Here is a 10,098-nt window from a genome sequence, read left to right as displayed (position 1 = left end):
AACCTCGTAATCCCTTCTATTTCACACATTTGTAATAAATGCAATCTTGCCCTCAGTCTTCTTGTAGTCAAAGACGATGATGTCATCAAAATTCAAGTTTAAAATGTGATTTTGCCCTTAAAATAGGTTTATTCAATTCTATGGGCTATTCACAATTTCTTGATAAAAGTCTGTAGCCTGTAGGTGATGGATGTATGTTACCCCCACATGGGCTTGCCACATTATAAACGAAGGCCCAGTTGGCAAAAGTCAAGTGGTCAATGTATAGGGATTCATCACGCCAGAATAAAAAATTAAATATTTGAAGACCTGAAACAGAAATTAAAATTTTTTGAAATTCAGTGAAATACTTGATTTGGTGAGTGAAGTTCCGTCAAATAGGCCGATTTACCCAAACTCCACCTTAACCAATCATATTAATATTATTTATCTCATTAAATATTTAATCCAATTACACTGTATTATTTATATTTCATTAGTACATTACAATTATCTTTATTATTATAATAATAATACTCATGAATATATTATTCATCCTCACTCCCTTCAACGATAAAAGGACGCGCTTTAAGGCCAAGGAAAGGGAAAGAAAAAAAAAATAACAACAACAAACAACCACTACACTCTTAAGTCCTCTCTCACCCCTTCCCCTGAGTCAACGGTGTAAGCCCTCTCTCACCTCTTCCCCTGAATCAACGATTCACACCCCTTCCCTTGTTGAGTCAACCACTGGAGAGGTATTCTCATGGCAGGGTAGACGATCGAAAGGACTCTCGGTGTGGACTCATTGCTTCATGCTGGTGATATAACCTAAACCTTTTTTTTTATATATATATATTTTATTACTTGCTTTATTTCCGAACTGTCCAACTGTTTCTCCTTGTTATGCTATCATTTTTACATTCACTCTGCTTCTTATAAACCAAATATTGTTTTGCATGATATATATGTATATACAAGTTGATCCATATATATATAGATGTAGAACTCTATAAAAGGGGATAAAAATGCAGTGGGCGTCTCTCCCTCTCTAAGCCGTTGACGTCCTGATATTTGTGTTTGATTAGTTTGATTGTGGATATATTGGTTATTTTAAAGAATATTAGGGTGGTCTTAGTTTGTAAATTTAGAAAATAGGAATAGAATTCTGTACAAAAAATTTACTCAAGTTCAGTTTGAAAATTATTTCTCAAGAACTCACTTACAAAAAAACATGTTTTCATAAGATGGTTATGCCAAAAAAAAAAAAAAAAATTATTTTTTAAGAACTCTTTTCAAAATTATAAACTAAACAGACCTTAGAGACTCACCCTCACACAATAGAGATGAAGTGTAGTTAAGTTTCTTACCAATTTGTTAGGAAGATAAACCGGTAAATAATAGATGGTCGATTATCATCAACATATTTTCAAATCGGATGATGTCCATAAACTAGCCGAAATGTTGCCAAGTCGGATTACCATGAACCCAGACATAAGATAGATAGCTACAATTCCCATGGTCTTGGCAATTCACCGGTCGGATTGTTGTACAATGCTACGACGCCTACCAAAATAAATTAGTATTAATTTTGCTTTTGAATTTGCCGTGTTTGAAATTCAGTCCTAGACCAATTCGGTAAACGCTCCGGCTCCGCTGGAAATTCTACACCCACCACTCCAAATACACAATTATGTTAGAATTTAGGCAAAATTGTAAAAAAAAAATAATAATAATAAAATAAATAAATAAAATAAAATCATGTACTATTACAAAAGTGAAAAATAACACTTAATTATTTTGGATTGTAAATTAATCCTGCCTTGTAAAAAGACCCTCCCCATGACCTGATCACATTTTTCACCGTTCAGGTCAAAATTACTAAAAATACCCACACTTATTAATTTATATAAAAATTATAAAATATTATAAATATATAATGCCCATAATACCCTTCAGGAACCCTTTTGCAACTAATCAATAGTTCAGCATTTATTTTTACAATTTTGCCTAATAAATAATAAACAATATCAACAATAATAATAACTAATAATATTATTAGTAGTAGTAATAAGAATAATAAAATAATAAAAATAAAGTAGTTAGTTACAAGATATGTGAATTACTTTTAGAACCCCTGCAAATTAACAATAATAAAAAAATAACAATAAGAATAATATTAATAGTATTAGTAGTGGTGGTAGTAGTAATAATAATAAATTTTTTAAATAATAACAAAATTAAATTGCTTGATTAGTTGTTTGATGAATCTATACACCTGTAAACAATTTTTGCAAGCCATTAAATTATCAAAACAAAAATAATACTCCATCTGTCCCAAAATAGTTATCCACATTGGTATTTATGACTCACAAAGATAACAATGTGGACATGTATTTTGGGACGGAGGGAGTAATAATAATAATAATAATAGTAATAGTAGTAGTAATAATAATAATAATAATAATTTTTATTATTATTATTTAAAATAATAACAAAATTAAATTATTTAATGGATCTATATACCTACAAAGAGTATATGGAAGCTCATAAATGATCAAAAAAATAGTTCAAATAATAATAATAATAACTTAAAATAATAACAAAAATAAATTGTATAATTAAGGGTTTTGATTAGGGATGTCAATTTTTATCGCCCCGCCGGAGCTCCGTCCCGTCCCACCCCGTTAATAAAGGATATGAAAACACTTTTTATACCGTTGGGGCGGGCATGGATACAAATTTTGTACCCGTCGCGGTTCACGGGGCGGGTAAGGGTTCAGTATACATATCCTAGGAGCCACGCCCCGCCCCATTAAGCATATAACTATATTTTATATATAAATATATATATATATATATATATAAACTTGGTATTAAATTTGTTTTTGTTTTGGTTATGGTGGAAGTTGGAGTTTAGAACTTCTTGTGATTTGGTTGTATTAAACTTTTATTTTTGTTTATTATATTCTCTGAATTATGTTATATGCATGTTATTTTTTTTATTTTTGTTGGGATACATAATTTCATTTATGTTGTGTCATTCCCAGGCTTTCCACATTCAAATAGCATGAGCTTAAGTTTCAAAAAGTGGGAGAAAAAAATTTGTTAGCGGGGCGGGCACGGGGGCACAGTATTTCCCAACCGGGCGAGGCTAAACAGGAAAATTCAACCCGTCGAGAGTCTCAGGACGGGCATGGACTTGACAAAAAATAAAAGGGGTGGGGCGGGATTTAGGGAAACCCGCTCCAAACCCGCCCCGTTGCCATCCCTAGTTTTGATTTGTAACCCGATATAGTTCATAAGGTTATTTTTTATTTTTTTAATAGTTCAAGGGTTTTTTGCACTTTTGTCGGGTGTAATAGTCATTCAAAATGGTAATTCAGGCATTACTTAAAATGCACAGGCGCGTGAATCGACATACACCAAAAAATGTGGTTCAATGATCAGAAAGTTCCATTTTGCAATGTTTTGTTGAGATTGAAGTTGATTTACAACTCGAGATAGTACATATTATTTTTCAACTTTTGCCCAGAATTTAAATACATTATCAAGTTTCCAGTCAACGGCCAATGATTCTTGGCGGCTAGGGTTCACAATGGTAAAGGAAGACTATGTGAAAGAAGATGCAGATGGGCTTGAATATAATTGGGAGGTGTAATGGGCTTAGGCAATTAAATTGGATAATGGATTCGGCTTTTGCTTTCTAAAATGAACAAAATAATGTTATGAAGTGTGTTGGGCTGGATTAATGATAACTAAATAGTTAAGTGAGCATTTTTATGTGGGCTAATTTAGTATGTCATGGACTGAAAAGAAATGGTTATATGCATTTTTCACGAAATCAAATCAACCCATTAAGCAAGGTGGTTCACAAATATGCACACAAACAAACGAAATGTTTGAGTTTGGCTTATTTAATAAATGAGTCTTTAATTGTGTTTGGAAATAGTTTATTTATTTAATAAACAAATACAAAATGAACTATGTCAAGTCGAACCCGAATTGTTCATGAATAACTTGATTCGTTTGTAACCTAAATGTATGTAATCATACCTCTGCATGAATGTTTTCCACAACGATTAAATAAATTTTGCTAAAATGCACGCAATCCAATCAACGCTCTCCTCTACTAGATTCAAAAAACTTTATCATCATCATCTTTACTTTTATCTTATTATTTATGAAATCAGCCACATGATTTTTTTTTTTTTTTTTTTTTTTTTCTTATATTACACCATGTCTTCTCTTAGATTTAATTTTTTTAAATTATTTCAATTACTATATCTCATGTAAATTTTAATAGACCTTTTTATCGCTTCTAATTTTTCATTTATAGAGGTAAACTTCATTAATACTTTCCTCACAGACTCATTATTAATCTATTTCTTCTAATTACTCTTATCTTCCAATGTATCATCTTCATTTCACATGTTTGCGATTTTTCAACACCTGACACTTTGCTCCATACACTATAGTTAGCTTAATAACAATTCTATAGAATATTTCTTTACAACTAGTTTGCTTTTATTTTGTCCACCATACTTAATCCTGCTTTAAGTCATAACTAACATACGTACTAGTAATTGGTTCGAAACATATGATTAACCATGATGAATAATGATAGATAGACTGAAAGACGGATGTATCCAATTAATTTATATGAGTGGGCGATAACATCATTTTCTACTCACATAAATATAGTTGTGTGTGTCTAACTGTTAGACTTCTTATCATTATTCATTCATGATTCAAAAATCAATGTAAAATTCACATAAATATAATCGCGTGTGTCCAACTGTTAAACTCCTTATCATTACTCATTCATGAATCAAAAGTCGATGCAGAATTTGGTCCGTGTCATCTTGCTGAAATTTTATTACCATATAAATCTTTTCTTCTTCTATTTTTCTGACACCATAACATGTAATTCAGAGAATTAGTATCATGACTATATGTTAAGATTTAATTTGGTGATATAATGTTTAAATGACATATTATTATTGTTGTGTTGAAGAACAGAGGGTTTCTATTTGTATTAATTAGTATTTCCATTTAAAGGTAAAAGTAAAAGAGTTAAAAGAAGTTTCAAAGAGAAAAATGGAATGGAAGCATGAGTAAACAGAGGAGTTACAAAATTTTCGGACTGAGTTCAGATTGGACTAAGTTAGCCTGCCTAAGTTGCACTTCTAATAGAGAAAAAAGAAAACCTCTTCTTTTAAAGTTAGAAACTAATCAAATTAAACAAAATAAACAATGATAAAATCATATCATATAAAACATAGCATCAATGGACTACTTTCGTTTTTTATTGCAAAATCGGCCCACTCAGGTGATCCGACTTGCGTTGCTTAGAAATTTCAAATTAACTTCAATGCAACAGTTAATGTAGAAACGAAACCCTCATTTTTTACTTTAAAAATTCAAATTAATTAATTTGGTGCATGTCTAACTTTAATCCGCCCTCGACTAAGGTTGCTTAGATATTTCAAATTAATTTCAATGCAACAACTAATGTAGAAACGAAACCACTCTCTACTTTGAAAATTCAAAGGGTCTTATATTCTTATTAGTGATAGTCAAATGAGAACGCCAAAGCTTGAAAGAAGTTGTCTAAGCATTTCCAAGCAATTTTCTTCTACGTTGAGTCATTCGGATCAAACTGTCTTGTTTATGGTAGAGATTCAATATAAAAATATGAAATTGAAGGGATATATATTAGATGTAATTGTTGAGTAATTATTACTTTTTAGTTTTTATTTTTATCGTCAATGCTTTATAAATAATATATGTCAGGAAATTATCTTTCAGGTAAAGTTTCAAAAGAATCCGGACTCCCACATCTAATATGTAAGGTGAGATTTTTTGTTAATAAACAATGTGTAGTGTAGAAAACATCTTTAAAGTATGTTGACAGTGCAAATCACATCCCGCACGGGCAAAAAATATCCCTAAAATTTCAATTTGATGCAAATACGTTCCTCTGACAAATTTAAATCCTAAATTGACTAAATGGCCCTTATAAATCATTTTATAAAATATATAAAAATAAATAATTTTATAAAATGACCAAATGACACTATTGGAGGATGTCCCTTGCGTTAAAAATATCCCTAAACTTTCAATTTGGTGCAAATAGGTTCCTCCGACAAATATAAATCCTAAGTTGACTAAATTATCATTACTAAATCATTTTATAAAATATATAAAAATAAATAATTTTGTAAAATCACCGAAAATGACACTATTGGAGGATGCTGGCAATGGACAAGTAAAGATAAAAATAGAAAATAAAAAGCGAAAATAAAATGCAAACTAAAGAAAATAAATCTACTCCAAACTCTGAAAACCATTGCACACTGATATTGGGATTTTTTTTCCTTCTCCTTTTTTTTGTTTAATAGTGTTGGTATGAAAATAAAATAAAATAAAGAAAAAAAAATTAGTAGAAAACAAAAAATTGAAATCTCAAAAAATTCAATCATTGTTCAACAAATTCTCAAAGTTTCAAAAAACAAAGTTTGGAGGTATATATAGAGAAAAAGTTAAAAAAGGTAATGTGCACATAACACCTTTATATTATGAGATTAGTAGCATATATACCCTCTTGGATATTTTTGGAAGATTAAAAGGGTAAAACAAGTATTACAACACTAATTTATGTCATATTTTTGATTGAGTGGTATTTTTACATAATGTAAAAATATTAAGGATATTTTTTACACACTTTTTTAAATATGTGATTAAAGTGTTACACGGAATATACTTTAAAGGGTATTTTCTGCACTTGTCCTTAACCTATCCTATTGAATTTGTCTAATTATAATTAGAAAAATAAAGAAAGTAGAAAAGAAAAGTGCCCAATATAATACTAAATTGTTTTGTATTCAAATTAATGGTGAAAAATGTGCTTTGCTAGCTCTTATGTCCAGGACAAATAACTCAACGTTGATCAAAAGAATGCTAGGAGCACTTAAATTCAACACAAATAATATCATTTGTCGGGAATAATTAACTCCCGATAATTCACTCAATGATCGGTTATTGTTGAGATTTATTTATTTATTTATTTTTATCACACACAGTCAAAGTATTATCAGATCACATCAACATGAACATATATAGCAATAACAATCACACACATTCACGCATAACACAATATTTCATGAGCATATATGACCGAAAGAATGCTAGTAGCACTTATATTTAACACAAATACATTTGTTGGGAATAATTAACTCCCTAAAATTCAGTTAATAGTCTGTTATTATTGAGAGTTAAATTCCACTTTCATCGCGCACAGTAAAAATATTATCACATCACATCAACACGAGCGTATATAGAAATAACAATAATTTATATTCACGAATGTTTGATTGAGGGTGGATTGGACCAGTGTTGTTTCAGCTTCAGTAGGATTGCTTGCTCTGGATCAGTGGTGGTTTGTGTGTTCCATGGAAGGGTAGGGTGAAAATGAGGAGAGAGAGAGAGAGAGTGTGTGATTTGGAGAAATGTTGGGGATATTTTTGACATTTGGAGGGGTGGGTGTTGGGTTTAGAGATCTATGTTATGGGTTTTATTTATTGAATTAGTATGAGACGACTTGCAATATTTAAAGTCAACAGCAGAAATTCAAATATGGAAATTTCAAAAGCAAAATTATATTTCTTTTGTCCTAAAATAAGTGTCATGTTTTTCTTTTTTATTTGTTTCAAAATAAGTGTCCACATTTCTTTTTCAAACAATATATTTTATATCTTTTCATATATGTCTTTTAAATTAAAAATTTCAAACTTAAATATTCAAAACTTAAAAAGACAAGTTAATAATTTTCTAAAAAGACAATTCATGTTCCACATGTCCCTTTACAAATTACTTCTCCCCATAAAAAACACTTAAATTGAAATAGAGGGAGTACTTATTTGATAAGTACTTGATCACCAATAACATAGTAATACTTTTTTTTTTTTTTAATCAACCAAGTCTACAATGGAAAATGCTAAAAGTCTTTATAGAGAATTTTGATACAAATGAGGTGTTAAAAGTCTCACTATTTTTTTTCCTTTTTCATGACAAGGATGCTAGGGTCACTGGTGTAAAGGGAATGGGAGGATGTAAGGCTCGAGCACAAACTTTTGAATACGAAGAACATTTTAATTATTCGAACAACACGATAGTTGATGTGATTTACTTCTTATATTTTCTCCTTCATGAATTATACACGTCATTAATCAACGTTCAATTTAAATCAGGTTGAACAAGTGATAGAACTTAAATTAAATTAATCAATCTTCAATTAATAATTAATTGAAGATTGATTAATTTAATTTAAGTTCTATCACTTGATTTGACAAATATTTTATATTAAATTATTATTAAATTAGATAAAAGTATAAAAGACATTTCTTACTTTTTATTACAAAGTTATAAAGGCCAAACCTCAGGGGCAGGGGTGTTCAGTGTAGATTTTCTAACTTTTATTGCAGCTAAATTGCAATAATAATATTAAATAAATTTAATTAATGTCCAAAATTAAAATTTTCACTTTATAAAGTCAAATAAAACTTGACAAAAACTCCAACTATGAAATATTCTTTTAGTTCACTTAATTTATGTGCTTTGGCAATTTAAAATAAATCTATAGAATTTTTTGTAACGAGTTTCTCAAAATAAATATATAATAATAAAATAAATTTGATTACATCTAAATTTGTTCAAAAGACAAATAATCAATGTTTCACTCTGACAAAATTAACCGCGATGAAAATGTACTCATAATGCTTTGACTTCAGGTACACTTTCATGTTCCTTCGTGCCATCTCTTGTCGTGGTATTGGAAATATTGAGATTAAATCCATCTTCGTTTAGACTTCGGAGATCTATGGTGTGGGTACAAATTTGCCTCACAAAAAAATTAATATATATATATATATATATATATATATATATATATATATATTTGATTATTATTATTATTAGACGAATATACTAATAACGTAACTGATCTAGTACCCAGAAAGAGTTTGTTGAATTGAGTTGAGTTTCTTGAATAATAAAAATAGCTAGCTGGTCGTTAATAATAATTAATTATGCCGCAAGTGCTTAACACTAAAGAAATTGGATTTTACCAAGTGCCCATTTGAAATTATGTTAAAAATCATTTAAATGTATAAATGTGGAAGACGATATTATGAGTGTAAATTTCATCCACCTTCTCACTTTCAAAATTTGACAACAGTCAATAGAAATATGTGTTGGGTTTGTGGCTCAAAATTATTTATAGAAATTAATTTTCTTTTTCGTTTTGAAATGCTAAAATTTGTAAAAAAAAAAAAATTGTGTCTCATTAAGTTTGTATTTTAGAGTTAGGATTGATATGACAACTCTTGTAGGTAAGTTGGAGAATGCGTGTCCAACAAGAAATTGTGTTTTGAAGACTTTATAAATAGAAATGGGTGTGAGGGGTTTAGAGAGAAAGAGAAAAGATTTAAGGGTTTTAAGGGTGAGTGTTGTGAAGAAAGAGGAGAGCATATGTAATTACCGAATGTATACATATAGTCTCAAAAGAGATGATAATTGAGTAAGTGGGGTTTTAACATGTGGTTGTATATTCTCTTCCTTGATTCATAATAGTAAAATCTCCCTTATAGACGTAACACTAGAATTGGATGAATCATGTAAAATATTGTCTTGTGTGGATGTGTATGATTGTTATCTCTATATATATTTGTATTGATGTGATGTGATGATATTTTCACTATTTGTGATTAATGGAGAATTTAACTCTCAATAACAACCGAATAATAATGTTCATTTATACGGTGATAGAAGAAATTCAAGTGATGTATTCAAATTAAAACATACAACCATTTAAGTTCAATCGGGGGATTGTGAATTTGAAATTGAGGAAGCTAAAGGTGCTATGAGGCAAAAGAGGAGAATTTTTAGAAAATTTTCTAAAGTCGAAGCAATTGTCACAATCGGTATATAATGAATCTAATAAATTTGATTTAGCAAAATCTTTTCAATGTTAGCCTATTGGTACATGGAGGAGAAATTTGACCACCCAGTCGTGGAAACTTCTGAGCTTACGTTAGTCGTCAATCAAATTGGTAAAAA

General features: G+C 29.6%; 1 long non-coding RNA gene across 1 annotated transcript; it reads left to right on the top strand.

Moving 5' to 3' along the window:
* The first annotated feature begins 419 nt into the window (after positions 1–419).
* LOC132280115 (uncharacterized) lies at positions 420–3,545 on the top strand. The gene is made up of 2 exons (XR_009471455.1): positions 420–800; positions 3,030–3,545. It is a non-coding gene; the product is annotated as an uncharacterized LOC132280115 (long non-coding RNA).
* Positions 3,546–10,098: the final 6,553 nt, after the last annotated feature.

This window comes from Cornus florida, unplaced genomic scaffold (genome assembly GCF_030987335.1).
Source record: "Cornus florida cultivar Cherokee Brave unplaced genomic scaffold, ASM3098733v1 CherokeeBrave_3.0.0_Hap2_Chr10, whole genome shotgun sequence".
Lineage (NCBI taxonomy): Eukaryota > Viridiplantae > Streptophyta > Magnoliopsida > Cornales > Cornaceae > Cornus > Cornus florida.
The sequence above is the reverse complement of the archived record's forward strand: the minus strand, read 5'-3'. Positions and strand labels throughout refer to the sequence as shown.